Raw genomic sequence first — 18,948 nt, 5'->3', positions numbered from 1 at the left:
TAACATGGACAAATGTCTATTTATAATTCCTTTCATTTAATTAAAGTCTTTGCTGAAGGTAGTAAGGCCAGCGTCACACTAGAGAGTTTTACGGACATATGAGAGGCGCAAAAACAACGCATTGCAAACTGACCAATGTTTCTCTATGGGGCAGCTCCTATCTACCATATATTTCGCAGCCGTATTTTACGGGCTAAGAAAATCGCAGCATGCTGCGCTTGTCAGCGTATTGCGCAAAAAATCCGCCAATGAAAGTCTATGGGGGCGATAAAAATACGGATTACACACGGACCATCAGTGTGACTTGCGAGAAATACACAGCGGTGTTCTATAGAAAAGCCGGTAATTCAGCACTGTGTACAGTAAAATCACACTGACAGGTTAGAATAGAATAGATAGAATAAATGTATAGGTATACACTGTATATATATACTAGATGGTGTCCCGATTCTAACGCATTGGGTATTCTAGAATCTGTATGTAGTTTATGTATGAAGATTTAAGAATAATGCAATGAATACACAGGATTCGGCCGGCCGGGCGCAACCAATCAGCGAAGCGTGGTTCAAATCCCACGCCAATTCGCGGCCGGACTGCGGCTGTCGCTGATTGAATCTGTGAAGCCAGGGCCGGCTCCAGGTTTTTGAGGGCCCCAGGTGAAAGAGTCTCAGTGGGCCCCCCCCTTTAACACATACCACGATTCATGATGCACAGATACAGCAGAGAAATATAGCACAGCCACATAGCATATAACAGCCTACGTATTATATAACACAACCCACGTAGCAAATAGCACAGCCACGTAGCATATAACACAGCTACGTAGCAAATTGCACAGCCCACATAGTATATAACACAGCCACATAGTATATAACACAGCCACATAGTATATTGCACAGCCACGTAGTATATTGCACAGCCACATAGTATATAGCACAGTCCACGCAGTATATAACACAGCCCATGTAGCATATAACAGCCCACGTAGTATATAGCACAGCCCATGTAGTATATAACACAGGCCACGTAGCATATAACAGCCCATGTAGCATATAACACAGCCCACATAGTATATAGCACAGCCACATAGTATATAGCACAGCCACGTAGTATATAACACAGCCACATAGTATATAACACAGCCACGTAGTACAGTACAGACCGAAAGTTTGGACACACCTTCTCATTTAAAGATTTTTCTGTATTTTCATGACTATGAAAATTGTAAATTCACACTAAATTCACATCTCTTGATGAGTTTCAAGAAGTAGTCACCGGAAATAGTTTTCACTTCACAGGTGTTCCCTGTCAGGTTTAATAAGTGCGATTTCTTGCCTTTTAAATGGGGTTGGGACGATCAGTTGTGTTGAGCAGAAGTCTGGTGGATACACAGCTGATAGACCTACTGAATAAGCAAAGTATAACCCGGCACTCGACTTAGCGGTGACATTTTTAGAGTAAATTTATTGATCCCACAGTATAACAAGACGTTTTCGTCCCAGGTCAGGACCTTCATCAATAACTGTAAGGTGCATATAAACATATACAGTATGTCAAAACTACATGAATGGGATAACGACGAAAGGAGGAAAATAAAGAGAAAAAAAATAAAGTATATACAAGAACAAATCAAAGATAAGTTCATACAAATCCATGGTGGCTAGATATCAGATCAATATAGAAAAATTATAAGGAGGAAAAAAAAAACACTTTTCAAGGCATAATACAACATATCATATATAAGAGAACATACCGTATGAGGGATATGTGGTGGTGAGAGACGGCTATGTAAGCCTACAGAAAAAAGAGTAGTGATGATGGTATTAGAGTGCCTATAACTGAGGCCAGCGTGGTAAGGATAAAAAATCTTAATCTTACCAGTAATGATAGTAAGAAATGAATAAGGAGGGGATTCCAATGGAAGGAGGGACGTAGCCTGCGTAGAAGTATTTGTGGAAATTAACACATGGCCTAATGAAACTAAGTATATGATGTCACAGGTGCAGAGCGCGCTAGCGTGGATTAAGTGTGTGGCATGTAGCGTACCTGTGTCCCAAGTGCTGCCGCGGCGTCCACCGCTGTGATGTGAGCACAAGGAGGTGTGCTCCTGTATATAAGGGACTGGTTACCTGTGAAAGGACCGGATCCCTCTGCGCATGGGCGGAAGTGACGCATACAGTAGGCGTGTCTCTAGTTGCGTTCCACCGCTAGTAAGGAAGAACATGGAGGTGCATTCCATGATAGTATAATGCGGTGCGCAAAGACTTGCAAAGGGGGCAATTATGTGGGCGTATGTCCTCGGTATAATAGTATGGATATGAGTATTGAAAAACGGGTGAGACTGAGATGATTAGATATGAAGGGATTATATCGATTGTGGTGACAAAGCAGGGAATCTACTGTGACATAGGGGACCATTACTATTATACAGTTAGAAGGTACCGGAGTGCACTTATCAGATGAAGAGGTGACGGAGACTAATTCTTGGAGGATACTGTAAGGCAGAATAGAGAAGTGATAGACGTGAAGGTCTATATTCGTGCTCAGCGGTGTCCGGAGATCAATAGAGGCGACTCTGGAGGACTAGAGAAAATGGTATTAATGTCTATAATCAATGACATACGAATAAATTTATACAAATGCCATAGGATCATACTCTTTATTGAGACCCTTAGGAGAAAGGGTCTCTAGTGTGTGGATCCAGAAAGCCTCACTTTTTTTAGTAGTATTGTCCTATTACCACCTCGCCTGGGTGGTGGAACTGAATCGATCACCTGATACCTGAGTTGCGATACTGAGTGCCCTTGGGAGTGGAAATCGTTAGAAATTGGTAATAAAAAGTTATTGCAGCGGATTGTAGACTTGTGTTTCGAGATTCTATCTCTAACCAACTGCGTAGTTTCACCGATATAAAGTGTAATATATAATATAATTGCCCCCTTTGCTAGTCTTTGCGCACTGCATTATACTATCATGGAACGCACCTCCATGTTCTTCCTTACTAGCGGTGGAACGCAACTAGAGACACGCCTACTGTACACGTCACTTCCGCCCATGTGCAGAGCGATCCGGTCCTCTCACAGGTAACCGGAACTACACGCCGGCCATGTCCCTCATATACAGGAGCACACATCCTCCTGCTCACATCACAGCGGTGGACGCCGCAGCAGCACTTGGGACACAGGTACGCTACATGCCATACACTTAATCCACGCTAGTGCGCTCTGCACCTGTGACATCATATACTTAGTTTCATTAGGCCATGTGTTAATTTCCACAAATACTTCTACACAGGCTACGTCCCTCCTTCCATTGGAATCCCCTCCTTATTCATTTCTTACTATCATTACTGGTAAGATTAAGATTTTTTATCATTAGGCCATGTGTTAATTTCCACAAATACTTCTACGCAGGCTATGTCCCTCCTTCCATTGGAATCCCTTCCTTATTCATTTCTTACTATCATTACTGGTAAGATTAAGATTTTTTATCCTTACCACGCTGGCCTCAGTTATAGGCACTCTAATACCATCATCACCACTCTTTTTTCTGTAGGCTTAGATAGCCGTCTCTCACCACCACATATCCCTCATACGGTATGTTCTCTTATATATGATATGTTGTATTATGACTTGAAAAGTGTTTTTTTTTTCCTCCTTATAATTTTTCTATATTGATCTGATATCTAGCCGCCATGGAAATTTCACCACTAAGTTGAGTGCCGGGTTTTATCTTTGTTTATCACTACGGTTTGGGAACCTACCCGGGCACCATAAGGTTGTAGTGCACACAGTTCTCCATCAGTCCTACTGAATAGACTGTTAGAATTTGTATTATTGCAAGAAAAAACAGCTGAGTAAAGAAAAACGAGTGGCCATCATTACTTTAAGAATTGAAGGTTAGTCAGTCCAAAAACTTTGAAAGTGTCCCCAAGTGCAGTTGCAAAAACCATCAAGCGCTACAAAGAAACTGGCTCATATGAGGACCGCCCCAGGAAAGGAAGACCAAGAGTCACCTCTGCTTCTGATGATAAGTTTATCCGAGTCACCAGCCTCAGAAATCGCAGTTTAACAGCAGCTCAGATTAGAGACCAGGTCAATGCCACATAGAGTTCTAGCAGCAGACACATCTCTACAACAACTGTTAAGAGGTGACTTGTGTGCAGCAGGCCTTCAAGGTAAAATATCTGCTAGGAAACCACTGCTAAGGACAGGCAACAAGCAGAAGAGACTTGTTGGGCTACAGAACACAAGGAATGGACATTAGACCAGTGGAAATCTGTGCTTTGGTCTGATGAGTCCAAATTTGAGATCTTTGGTTCCAACCACCGTGTCTTCATGCAATGCAGAAAAGGTGAATGGATGGACTCTACATGCCTGGTTCCCACCGTGAAGCATGGAAGAGGAGGTGTGATGGTGTGGGGGTGCTTTGCTGGTGACACTGTTGGGGATTTAGTCAAAATTGAAGGCATACTGAACCAGCCTGGCTGGCCACAGCATCTTGCAGCAGCATGCTATTCCATTCGGTTTGCGTCTAGTTGGACCATCATTTATTTTTCAACAGGACAATGACCCCAAACACACCTCCAGGCTGTGTAAGGGCTATTTGACCAAGAAGGAGAGTTACGGGGTGCTACGCCAGATGACCTGGCCTCCACAGTCGCCAGACCTGAACCCAATCAAGATGGTTTGGGGTGAGCTGGACGGCAGAGTGAAGGCAAAAGGGCCAACAACGGCTAAGCATCTCTGGGAACTCCTTCAAGATTGTTGGAAGAACATTTCCGGTGACTACCTCTTGAAGCTCATCAAGAGAATGCCAAGAGTGTGCAAAGCAGTCATCAAAGCAAAAGGTGGCTACTTTGAAGAACCTAGAATATAAGACATATTTTCAGTTGTGTCACACTTTTTTGTTAAGTATATAATTCAACATGTGTTAATTCATAGTTTTGATGCCTTCAGTGTGAATTTACAATTTTCCCAGTCAATTTGCATAAGCAGCATCAATAGTAAAAAGTTGGTCACAGAATGACGGCATATAGCTAGTGCTCCCTTTTTTGTTTTTTACATATTCCTCACTACTAATGTTAGAAGTGTCTGTGTGTAAAATTTGGTGGCTTTAGCTGTTATAATAAAGGGTTAAATCATGGAAAAAACTGGCGTGGGAGCAATTTTCTCCGCCAGAGTGTGAAAGCTAGTGACTGTGGGCAGATATTAACAGCCTAGAGAGGGACCATGGTTATTGGCCACCCCAGAAAAGGTGCACTTAGCCTATCTCTTCCCACTTCCCTGTAGCGGTGGGATATGGGGTAATAAAGGGTTAATGTCACCTTGCTAATGTAAGGTGACATTAAGCCTGGTTAATAATGGAGAGATGTCAATAAGACACCTATCCATTATTAATCCAATAGTAGTAAAGGGTTAATAATACACACACATTATGAATAAAGTATTTTAATGAAATGCACACATAGGACCCTCGTTCTGTAAAAAAAATAAAAATAAAAACGCAACAATATCCCATACCTCTCCGGCGTACAGTCATGTCCCACGATGTAAATCCATCTGAAGGGGTTAAATAAATTTACAACCAGGAGCCTGCTAATGCAGCTGTTGCTCCTGGTTGTAAAAACTGTGGAATGAATGGAATGCAGGGGAGCGTAGCATCTTAGACTTGCGGTGATGCGCCCCCTGGTAGCATAAACTCATATGAACTCTAGCGTGGGAAAATATTCAGAAAAATTGCCAAACTGCCTATCTGCCATAAGATCGAAGTATTGTTCAGTCGACAGCCATCTACAGCATATGGTAGGATTTAGATTTGGGGTCTAAATTGAATAGTGTATAAATAAACTAGCGAGAGAACAAATTTGGGTGTTGACAGACACATCCGTATCGGTATTCAGATCTACACACTCAGTACGTAAACGTGAATAATTTTCTATAGACTTTGACTTAAAAAATATTGGTTAATATGGAGCGAGAAATACTACAAAATGATGTGTGTGACTCCAGCCTATATCCTAACAAGAAATTACAGAGACAAATAAGATTATAGATAAGATTACTCATGTGATAGAATGTAAAATATCTATTACGTTGTAAGCTGGAACATATACAGCAATAATTATAAGTCATAATTGATAGCCTATTTTTTCATATATTCTGCAATTATATGTACACAGTTAGGGCAACTTCAGTTATAATGTTTCCCGGAGATTTGTAATGTACCCAGGAACACCCTAATGTACAAACTCAGAATGCTTGATTCTTGAAAGCTAAAGGCTGCTGGGCAACATTAGTACGTAGTTGGGTATATACATAGTAGGTGCCTATCATCTTATACTTGATCTTGACACATTAGAATGTACAGTACAAGGTATTGGATATTAACCCCCCTGCGCATTGGTTACTATTAGTGTTGAGTAGTGTTGAGCATTCCGATACTGCACATATCAGGTATCGGCAGATATTCACTGTATCGGAATTCCGATACCGAGTTCCGATACTTTTGCGATATCGGATACCGGAATTGGAAGTTCCTATAGTGCAATGATGCACTATAATGGAGTGTGGGCGGTGCGTGGGTGGTGAGGGGGCGGAGACTGCATGTGTGTGTGCGGGCGGGGTCTGTGCGTGACCGTGGGGGGGTCTGTGCGTGCCTGCCAGGGGTCTGTGCAGCGTGTGGGCTCTGTGCGTGTGTGCCGGGGCTCCGTGCGGCCTGCCGGGGCTCTGTGCATGTGTGCCGGGGCTCTGTGCGGTGTGTCAGGGCTCTGTGCATGTGTGCCGGGGCTCTGTATGGCGCGTGGTGCTCTGTGCGGCGTGCAGGGCCCTGTGCGGCATGCCGGGGCTCTGTGCAGGCCTGTTGGGCTCTGTGCATGTGTGTCGGGGCTCTGTGCGGTGTGCAGGTGCTTTGTGCGGCGTGCCGGGGCTCTGTGCATGTGTGCAGGGGCTTTGTGCGGCGTGCGGGGCTCTGTGCGGCGTGCCGGGGCTCTGTGCAGCGTGCGGGGCTCTGTGCGGCGTGTCGGGGCTCTGTGCAGCGTGTGGGGCTCTGTGCGATGTGTGGGGCTCTGTGCATGTGTGTCGGGGCTTTGTGCGGTGTGTGCGGCTCTGTGCAGCGTACGGGGCTCTGTGCGGCGTGCCGGGGCTCTATGCGGCGTGCCGGGACTCTGTGCAGCGTGCGGGGCTCTGTGCGGTGTGCTGGGGCTCTGTGCGGGCTGCCGGGGCTCTGTGCCTGTGTGCAGGCATCGTCCGATGGGACTACAAGTCCCATCGGACAATGCCTACTACAGTGACAGTGATTGACACATAAGCCAATGATGGGACAGTAGTAGTCCCATTGGACGATGCCTACTACAGTGACAGTGACTGACACATTAGCCAATGATGGGACATTAGTAGACCCATCAGCCGGCTAATGTGTTGAATGAAAAAAAAAACATACATACTAAATACATGCTACATACATGCTACATACATGCTACATACATACTACATACATACTACATGCATGCTACATACATACTACATACATACTACATACATACTACATACATGCTACATACATGGTACATGCATGCTACATACATGCCAAACCGTATACTACCTGTCCGCCGTAGTCCAATTAATAACGAGTGTCCCACGACGATCTCCCCTATAGAACAGTGACATCAGGTGATGTCACTGCTCTATAGGACCCTCAGTGACACACTGACAGGAGACAATGGCTCCAGCAGTGCATCACTGAGAGGTTACCTTAGGACAAAGTCTCACTTTATGGCAATTGCTGCATGGGAAAATTTCTCATACAGCAATGCCAAAAGTGAGACTAGGGACTATTTTTTTTACAGCGGCGGAGGAATACAGTGCAGAAGGATACCTTCCCCCCTTCATTATGTTCCTGGAGCCCCTAGAGAGCGGTCGCATCAGCTGATGCTTCCGTTCTCCACGGGAGATCGTTGTGATTGTATGTATAGAGTGATTCTATATCGATGGTGACTAGGAGCATGCCCGTCTCGAGAGACAGACCATCAACCCTTGTAAGTACATCAGTAGTGTCTCTGACACAGAAGGGGAGTGTCTTCACAAGTGGTTTGAGATAAAAATCAATGAACTTACATACATTGTTACACAACACCCTATGCCAGAGACTATAGGTCTGCCAGGGGGATTAACAGCATCTTTGTGCACTTTGGTCAATAGGTAGAAAGTGGCGATTCTAGGGAATTTAGGTAAGAGACCATCAAGTACTTTTTTCGGAGCCAAGCCTGATTCATTTGCATATGATAGGATGGATTCTAGGTCCCTAGCAAAACCCTGTATCGGGTTATTATCCAGTACCCGATATGTGGTTTTATTTCTGAGTTGACGGAACGCTTCCTTTTCGTATTTGTCGCATTTCGTTTCGTTACGGACCACCATATCTATAGGGGACTGGCCCGGTGGTGTTATGGACTATATTGCTTACATGCACTATTAATGGATGACGCTAAGTAGCCCTTTTCGATATCTATTTCACTCCTGATGAACCTCCTGGAATTTGAGGAGGAGAAACACGTTGAGTTAGAAAGGGAAGCATTGTGGTTTATGAAGGAACGCATCAGATTATGACTTGGTGTTGTTATATGTCAGAAATGGTAAAGGGGGATGTATCTCTGTAATATTCAGTGATGGTTTGAACCACTATATTGATGTCTGGGATTGGCTTAATGAGGATATAGTGTCTTTATTTATTGTTTTTTTGTATTTGTCCTCATATACATATTCATCTAGAAACTATGTGGTACGTAGAGTATGAATGACTATCACATTAAGGGATTTTTACATATGCAAATATAGTACCCTTAAGGACACCCCTGATATATGGTAACAACTGAGGGTTATATTCTTCCTGACACCTTAAAAGCACTACAAGCACCTTAACCTACCTTCCATATCTCATCTAAATATAGAGGGCCAGATTTGTGGACAGTCGTCGTGGAGTGGGGGCGCCAATTGCGTTTTTCATAAGGGTGCCAACCTCCGCTGACAGGAAGGAATGGATATAGGCATTAAGATAGATCTACCAATTCACCTATGTTGACTCATTATATTCCTAGAGGGGCACTGTTTGTGTGATCTTTCTTTTCCCCATCCTAGTAGGGCCCATTAGGGGTAGCAGAGAGAGTAGATGAGGAGCGGGGACGCCATTATGCAGGTTAATAGGGTGCCAACCTCCGCTGTTAGGTAGGGTGTTTTTAGTGAAGTGTAGGGCCTGGCACCACCCTGGCCTTTCCTGTAGTATGCTGCTATTGTGGTGATGGTTTAAGTAGTGCACTTATGTGGTTGTTTTTTATTATATGATATCAATAAAGGTTAATTTTAAATTTTTTTGGGGAGATCCTTTCTGTGAGCTCTAAAATATATCCCCAAGGATACATTTTGTTTTTCTCTGTGAATTTGATATGTAGCATGTATGTATGTATGTAGTATGTATGTAGTATGTATGTATGTAGTATGTATGTAGTATGGATGTAGTATGTATGTAGCAGGTATGTAGTATGTATGTAGTATGTATGTTTTTTTTTCATTCAACACATTAGCCGGATGATGGGACTACTACTGTCCCATCATTGGCTAATGTGTCAATCACTGTCACTGTTGTAGGCATTGTCTGATGGGACTTGTAGTCCCATCGGACGATGCCTGCACACAGGCACAGAGCCCCGGCAGCCCGCACAGAGCCCCGGCACGCCGCCCAGAGCCCCGCACGCCACACAGAGCCCCGCAAGCCGCACAGAGCCCCGCACGCCGCACAGAGCCCTGGCAGGCCCACACAGACCCCCGGCAGGCCCACACAGACCCCCGGCAGGCCCGCAAAGACCCCCAAGAGGCCCGTACAGATCCTCGGCAGGCCTGCACAGACCCCACCCGCACACACAGACACGCACAGTGTCCGCCCACGCACCGCCCACACTCTTCCCCCCTCCGGAACAGGATGTAGAAGGACAGAAAGGGCTTATTTACATTCCGATATTTGTGTCCTATTGACTTGCATTGGTATCGGGTATCGGTATTGGCGATATCCGATATTTTTTGGATATCGGCCGATCCAATCCGATAAGGATACTTCTGGATATCGGAAGGTATCACTCAACACTATACTATATAAATATTCCACTTCCTCTAGAGGACAACCTCTGTTCAAAGCAATAATAAAGACCAAAATGTACAGCTTTTCCAGAAACAGGATCCCTAACTTAAAGGTTTATCATTAGGATAATCAGATTGATGGGGTCCAATTTCTAGTGCCTACTGCCAAGTGAATGAAAGTGACCAACAATATAAAGCACAGCAACTGCAAAATGTACTGGCTGTGCCTGGTAAACAACGAAAGATGTAACATCTTTAATTATCTAATCAGTAAAGGTGCCAGGGGTCAGACACCTACCTGATATTGACATTCTATCCCAAATATATCCCAGTTCCATCCCATCCATATTTTAGTCCCAAATTCCACTTAACAGAAGATGACAACCCAACATTTAGGTCCTTTGCCTCATTTAAAAGGGTTATCCAGGACTATTTAATCTTTTTACTATGGGCCTAAGAACTAACATGCAGGTAATTACTAACTTTCTGCCTGTTGTGGCTGGAGCTGATCCCTACCTTAAAAGAGCGATTACAGACAACTTCTGCTGGTGATTCAGTGGCTTCAACGAGTCTCATCAACAGAGCAACGGCTTCCCTTCCTCTCTGTTCTGTTGATTGGGCGTGACTGACGATGTCATGGTAATTGACAGGCGGCTCCCTGCTGCCTAACTGCAGGTAGTCAGTTGTCAATCAGCATGATTGACAACAGTCAGCAGTCATTCCCCATCAACAGAGCAGTCCGGAAGAGGAAGAGATGCTCTGTTGAAGTGGAACAGCTGAATCGCCTGCAGGAGCCGTCACTGAGTATAACAGGCAGGTAGTTGCCTCTGTTAGCAACTAACTGTTAGCTTTTAGGTCCATAGTAATATAAATATAATAGTCCTGGACAACCCCTTTAAGAGCCTAGCCTTCTGAACATGTTTATTTTAGTAAATACTTATATTCCTCATACAATAAAAATGATGAAGCAACTTTCACTAGAATTTTGTTTTTCTCTTTATACCTCCTAGAAATGAGTAGATTACCAGCTGTTGTTGCCTTTTTCCACATTACAGGCCTTTATAATGACATTATGCAAATAAATCCTTGTTCAGATGTAGGTGGTCACGTGTAGGTTCCATCCTTGTTATTCACATATGATGTTCATACTTCCATTTCTTTTTGTGGATTAATAGTCCACAAAAAATCTAAAAAAATCTTACATTTGTTCATATTTTCTTTAAATGGATCAATGAAAAAGCAGCATAGCTCTTGGATGTTACCTGTGTGCAATCAGAGTGCTGTCTGATTTTTACTTTTTAATAAGTAGAAGAAGCTTATTCTTTTGCATGTAAGAAAAACAGATGTCACTGTGACACAAGGACCAAAAATAGATGAAAATTGGATCTAACCCAGTGGTGAAAAATAGTCTGTTTTTTTTTAATCTGCAAAAGGAAAGGAGTCTTGAATGAGGTCTAATTGTTATTTTTTTGAATGATGAAAATGAAACGCAATTCTCCTGCGCACTTCTCTTAATAAATTATCTGCGTGTGCCAGAAAATGAGCCAGATTTGCGCGGTATGTGTAAATATACTCCTATTTCTGGTGTAACTTATAGTGTGTTTGTTAGACCATGTTTGGCCCTTGCCCCATTTTCCTCAGCTCCATTCACTTTTTAGTAAAATGTCATGATCAGTGGAAACAGAAAAAGAAATGCAAATGATTAAGCCAATATAGTAAGCACCATAACTTGTAACTATAAGGCTACGTTCACATTTGCGCTGTTGGGCGCAGCGTCGTCGACGCAACCCACAACGCATATACAAAACGCTGCATTTTTTGACGCATGCGTTGACATAAAATAGTAATGTTCATGAATTTTGGCACAGGGAAAACGCTACAGGTAGCGTCGTCCGCGCCCTGTCTGGTGCGTCAAATTGACGCATGCGTCGTAAAACACAATACAACGCATACCGGCGCATGTCCATGTGCCCCCCATGTTAAAGATAGGGGCGCATGACGCATGCGTCGGTATGCGTCGACGATGCTGCGCCCAACAACGCAAATGTGAACGTAGCCTAAGTTAAAAAACTAACATCATGGGGGAATGATAAATTCCCCCCACTGATTACTTTCAGAGGAAAAAAAAAAATAATTTCCTTGTCATGAGATGATCACATAGGTGTCCGGCTTGCTACAGCTACAGGACATTTAGCACCAAACATCACATGATAAGAGCAGAATTTTACATTTGAAAGTAAATATTAAAGACTCATACTGAATAACATCAAGCTGAGGCTCCAACTACTGATTAGCATGGGTACATGAGGGTCTATGGATATTTTTGGAGTGTGAGCTTGGAGCTTTCCCAACACATACCGTGAACACAGAAGTCAGAATACAGTGTTTTATTTTCTTCTACTTACAGTTTTAGTGGCATATAGTCATAAATACCAGTTTAATATTTAATTTGATTATGGTAAAATACTCATGGCAAACATACTTTGTACTCATCATTAGCAGAACTGGGCACGCACAGACGCCATGAGCTCATGCAAAGAAACGGCAAAAGAAAACCTGGGGCGCTCCCTAGTGCAATAAATTCTAATAAGTGAAAAATCCAAGGTTATGGATCAACATGGCAAACAAATGAAGAAAGGAATCCTCCTTACATTTTTTGGTGTCTCTTTCTTTCATACAAAGTAATGGTTAACCATTGGAATAAAAATATTAATATTGTTATGGTAGAATACTCGTGGCGTATATACTTTGTATTCATCATTAGCAGAACTGTAGAAGCACATGCGTCATAAGCTCATGTGGAGAAACAAAAAGAAAACTAGGGGCGTTCCCTAGTGCAATACATTCCAGTAGATGAAAAGTCCAATGACATCCACCACGGTAGACTTTCCAGGTAACCACTTACTTAATGGAGTTGTATCAGTATATATTCCCTCTAATATAGTTATTTGCTATACCTGGTATGTAGATAATTGAAGAGGAAAAAAAAACTTGATGTTCCAGCTCCTTGTAAATAAAATGTAAAAAAGTATTAAATAGTATTAAAATATAACACGCTCTTGGTCCGCACTATGACGCACATGAGGACAAGAGCGATGAGAACATGAAGACCCTCTTTGGGAAAGCACATCATAGTGCTAACCAGATAAGAGAGCGCCAAACAGTCAAATTATGATATAGTGGGGTAAACTAGAGGGAGGGGAAGAAGGTTATCTTTTGGATAAAGCAGGCATATGAAAGATATTTATTCAGCCCCTAAGGGGATAAGAATTGCATTCTAAAAATCCATTCAGATTCATGTTTCAGAATGTTTTTTTCCAGATTACCTCCCCTAACCTTTGGTTTAGTAAATTCAATCATGCAGAAATAAATCTCTCTCAAATGTCCCCCATGTATGGTGTTCATATGGTGGGCAATTGGGGTATCACGTTTATTTCTAACTAACATCACCCAAATGTTTGCCCACTCTTAGTCTGAGTTCCTTTGTGATGTTCCCGATACAGTCCAGGGGGCAGATACATGTTGCCTTATACACCACCCCCGTAGTCTCTATAGTTTCCAAAGTCCCTCACAGAATAAACTCTCCTTGTTGTTGCGCTACAGAATATTTTACATGGAGACATCCAGTCAAATTTGCAGCAGTTTCCCACTTGAAATAACCACAGGGTTTTCTATTCAGTCAGGTTCCAGTTAGATGGTATTTGGTGCAAACTATGTACCAGCTGATCATCAATTGATCTACCCCTTCTGTATGCAATGCTGGGCATAGTTTATATAAGCCCGTTTATATTTGGGTCCGCTAGTAAGATGCTCCAATATTTTTTGAAAATTCGGTACACCCTCTCAGCCTGGTCGTCAAAAGTGCCGATCATACTAGTTATATTCATTTCCTTAGTGACTGGTTAACAGGGATTGTCTAACTCTTCTCAGAGCATTAGAATATGGCATATCAAGTATCAGGCAGGAATAGCCCCTATCTCAAAACCTCTGATACAGTTGCTTGGCTTGTTGTTTGAAAACCTCGATTTTGGAGCAGTTCCTCCTGATGCGGAGAAACTGCCCCTAGGTATACCCTTTTTCAGGGGGACAGATTGGTGGCTATCCCACTTCAATAAGCTATTTGTGGCCATAGATTTTTGTTAAGTGCATGTCGCAATACTCCAATCTCCCTCCTTTGCAATCGTCAAGTCCTAAAAGGTTAGACTCTCGTTATGACACCCAGATGTGAACTTCAAACCAGGTGTGTTGATGTTTATATCCTTCACAAACCAATGAAATTCAGACTCTGGGCCAGATCAAAAGACGAGGATGTCATCAATGTATCTTGTCCAGCGGCTGATATAGGGGCGCCACCACCTGTCCTCCTTCTCAAAGACAAGAGCTTCCTCCTACCAGTCCAGGAACATATTGGCATATGTGGGGGAACAGGGGCTCCCCATTACCGTGCCCTTGAGCTGGAGGAAGTACCTCCCATCGAAGAGGAAGTCATTTCATGTTAAGGTGAAATGGAGAAGACCCTCAATAAATTTGTTGTGTTCTCCGAACACTGTCTTCTGAAAGTATTTTATTGTAAAGAGGCCCGAGTCATTTGGAATACTGCTGAAGAATGCCTCTACATCAATTGAGGCCAAGATGGTATCAGTCTCTATGGTAAGACCCTCTACTAGGGTAAGGAGATGGGATGTACCGTGGACATATGAAGGGAGTGATGTAACAAAGGGGCTCAGCACCTTATCTTTGTAAATACCAACATTTAGAGGTGGTTTTTAATGGTCTTTTGTCTAAAAAATATACCATAAGTGTGATGCTGAAGATGAAGGGGATGTAGCAGTCCTTTGATTTTCTGGTGTTTTCCTTCCTGTGCCCCTTTTTCTGAGTTGATTTCTTGATGCCCATCATCTGTTTTTAAAGACTCTGCCCTTACCACGGTAATTACCAAAGCTACCACTCTCTGTATGTTCAGTATCTGAGGTGTCAATGTCAATGTGTTTTTAGCCTGAAAGTCATACGCTTGATTCTCCTTAAATTCACCCAAATCCCTTGTGAATTGTGTTTGCTTCCTTTTTTTTAACGTTTAACATTTTTCAACTGAGGTCTGCAAAATATGTTTGAGTTTATTGAAATTGGGGTCAGATTTGTATTTCTGCATTTTTTCTATTAGACAATTCAGTTTTTTGGTTGAGTCATCAAAAAGTCTCTTTTGCTCTTTTAGTAAGATTTGCATAAACCTGACCAAGGACTCGATTGACTCCTTGGTCCAGGCTGCAAAAAATTGGGGACACATTGCCTTATACACCACCCCCATAGACTTACAGTTACCAAAGTCCTTCACAGCGCGTCATTTTGCACAGTACAGGAAGTTATGCAGCGGCGGTTTCCGATGCGTTCCAGTTTGGAGCACACATCAGCCCTCACTCGGTCACTGCGCATGTGCCTGGGCTTAGCTAACAAAATACCTCTATGGTTTCTTCCTGACGCCTGCACCCTGCTTATCTGCAGACAAACGAGCCCAGTAATGAGGCCAGGCTTATGACATAATGGGCGTATTGTTCTCAAAAACGAATAAAAGAGAGAAAATAGCATATGGACGGCACTGCCCCAACTAAATCCGTAATCTTCAGGAAAGCCGGTACTGGAAAGCTATATCATGTCAGCAACAGCCATGACAAAAAAGATATCGGGTGCAAAACCATGAAATAACATATGTGTCCCAGGTAGCAAAAGAAAAAAGCAGGATGCACTCACCAATCTTCAAAGTAGCAAATTTTATTGAGTCTTCACAATTAAAACTTCATGGCCGGGGGAGAAGAAAAGGAGCTCGTGCGAGCAGGTGAGACGACGGCCGTTTTGCGCGGTCCTTGCGCTTCAACGGGTCTTGAGAGCCTCCGATGAGAGGGGGCACCACATAATGATAATAATAATAATAATCTTTATTTTTTTTATATAGCGCTAACATATTCTGCAGCGCTTTACATTTTGCACACATTATCATCGCTGTCCTCGACGGGGTTCACAATCTAAATTCCCTATCAGTATGTCTTTGGAACCTAATAGTTTGCCATCCTCCGCTGTCAGGCAGTATCAGCTTAGCTTAAGAAAAAGGGACATATAGCTATCTATAGGTCTACTATCAAATCATTTAATTATCTACATACCAGGTATAGCAAATACCTATATTAGAGGGAATATATTCTGATACTATCATTTCCCTGATCTTATACTATCCTTTCTTTGATAGACTATCACAACTGTACCATATACTCACTCTGGACAAAGTCCACTACACTCTATATATTGATATTTATTTTCTTTCATCTCTAATTATCCCCCTGTCTTTTCCTGCCTGCTTACAAGAGGGACAGGCAGATAATACAGGGGCCGTCGACTAGTGGGGGTGCCACATCTTGTATCTTATAGGGTGCCAACCTCCGCGGTTAGTTAGAATCAGCATAGGATACTAGTAAGGGATTTTGTTGGTACTTGTAGGCTGTTATCATTATCTGGCTATTAATATAGAAGTGAATATTGTTGTAGATTTATCCATTGTCTGATTTAAGATGAATTTTGTATCTGATATATTTGCTTTTATTGTCTGTTACACTGGACTTTGGTTGTTTTTAGAATTCAGAAAGTAAAATTATTTTAACGGACTCTATGTTCACACACATCAATTTGTTTCCTTTTTTGACAACCTATTTTTTACGCAACAGATAAAAATAATAATATTATTATGATAGAATACTCACGGCATACATACTTTTGCGCTCATCATTAGCAGAACTGCAAAATCACATCCGTCATAAGCTCAGGCAAAAAAATGGATAATCCCTGACTCATTGGAGTTGTACAAAAGTAAGCCAAGTCTGGCAAGAGATTGTCAGGGCATGCAATCCTTCCCAGTAGATTAACAGTTGCTGCACCTTCCTGAGTGATTACAACCCTGTCTCCAAGGGTCTGTATCAACATAGAAGACAAATGAAGAAATGAATCCTTCTTACATCTGTTGGTGCCTCTTTCTTTCATAAAAAGTGACGGTAAAACAATGGAATAAAATCAGTTTTAAAAGATAAGGAAAAAAGAAAAAAATATTTGCTAGCAAAGAAGACAAAGGACTGCTAAGAAGCTGGAATCCTGCATCAGACAAGAATGGGAAAACATTCCTCTCCTAAATTCCAGAAATTGGTCTCTTCACTTCTAAGACATTTAAACTCTGTTGCAAAAAAGGAAGAGGGGATGTTACACAATGGTAGACATGGCCCTCTACTGACTTTATGAAATGTGTTGCTATCATCAATTTTTAAATTTGTTCATTGTTTTCAAATGACATGAAAAAATGTCTGACTTTCAACTTCTAATGTGTTATATTTTCTGTTGTAAATGAAATATGGCTCTAAGAGGTTTACAAATCATTGCATTCTTATTTTCTCTACAATTTACACAGCATCTCATCTTTTTTGTAATAGGGATTGTATATCGAGCATTGTTTAATTGTATTGTTTCATTTTTTTTCACTATTATTGCAGAGTAATGCTAAAAGCCAATTACAGTTGCAATCAAAACAATTCAGCCTTCATTGCAAATTAGATTTATTAGCAAAATTTACAATCTTTTTGTTGTTTACAATAATCTAATAAAACGAGAACATTTTATATAGATCAATACAAGCAAAATAACAAATGTTTCTCCAAATTCATCACAATATGCACTATTAATGAATGCTGCAGTCTCTAGATTCCTCAACTATCCCATGACAAGCATCTTCTTTAGTACTTAGTAGAGCTCCTTCGACTGCAAACTTGATGCAAAGCAAAACACTAACTTCTGGCAATTTTCTTGATGAATGTTAATCCATTCCTCATCGGTAGTGGCTTCCAGTTCACTAATATTCTTGGGCTGTCAAAGAAGTGATCCAAAAAGTTAAAAGGGTTTTCCATTTCAAGATAAGTGAACCCCAAATATAGTAAAATACCTAAAATAACAAACAGTAGGTACTCACCCTCCCCGGGTGCAGTGCTGGCTCCTCACCCCTATTCAAGTTTTGATGTTTTGACTGCAGAGGTTACATCACGTTGACAGTATGCATCTGTAGTCCATCACTGACATTAGAGGCTCTGTCAACATAGACAGCATGAGCTGCTGAACTCTGTGATTGGCTACAGCATTGATGTGTATTGTTGACGTGACGTCACTGCTGTAGCCAAAATATCAAGACCCTAGCAGCGGCACCAAGGCGGCGCTGAATTCGGGGAGGGCGAGTACCTGCTCTGTTTGACATTTTAGGTATTTTGAAGCATTTGGAGAAAACCCCTCTAAGAGAAGGGATCCCTGCCTTGCACAATCAAAAAAAGGGGATATAAAGATGCAAAGACATTGAAAGTTCCTCGACATATAGATGGAAGCAAGGTTCACAAATTCAAAGTTAATGTAACACTGATGATATTGCCCAGATGTGGAAAAAAGTGGAAATTATCACTGGCTGTCTCCAAATTCTTGAGGAGGCAGGTGGTCAAAAAACCTTAAAGTAACTGCAATGACCTGCAGCACAATTTATACAGTTAAGCTTATACTAAATGCTAAAGATCTCCATGTCTGTACTCCAAGTTGTATACCTATTTTGACTCAACAGCATAAGGAAGGTCATCTCTAATATGCTTAAAGTTGTATAAAAAAGCCTCAGAAGTTTTGGTATTCTTTTCTGTGAATCAATGTAACAAAACTGACACTTTTCAGGCATATGAACCCTCGTAATGTCTGGCAGAGGAAAAATTAAGCATATGCTGGAAAGAACACCTGGCCTACAGTGAGACATGGTGGTGGCATT

General features: G+C 42.0%; 1 protein-coding gene across 1 annotated transcript in view; it reads left to right on the top strand.

Annotated features, from left to right (window-relative positions):
- Positions 1–18,948, top strand: part of CDHR2 (cadherin related family member 2) — a 220,419-nt gene that overhangs the window by 4,427 nt on the left and 197,044 nt on the right. The gene's annotated exons all lie outside the window — the stretch shown is intronic.

Source organism: Ranitomeya imitator, chromosome 4, assembly GCF_032444005.1.
Source record: "Ranitomeya imitator isolate aRanImi1 chromosome 4, aRanImi1.pri, whole genome shotgun sequence".
Lineage (NCBI taxonomy): Eukaryota > Metazoa > Chordata > Amphibia > Anura > Dendrobatidae > Ranitomeya > Ranitomeya imitator.
This window is presented reverse-complemented; position numbering and strand designations above follow the sequence as displayed.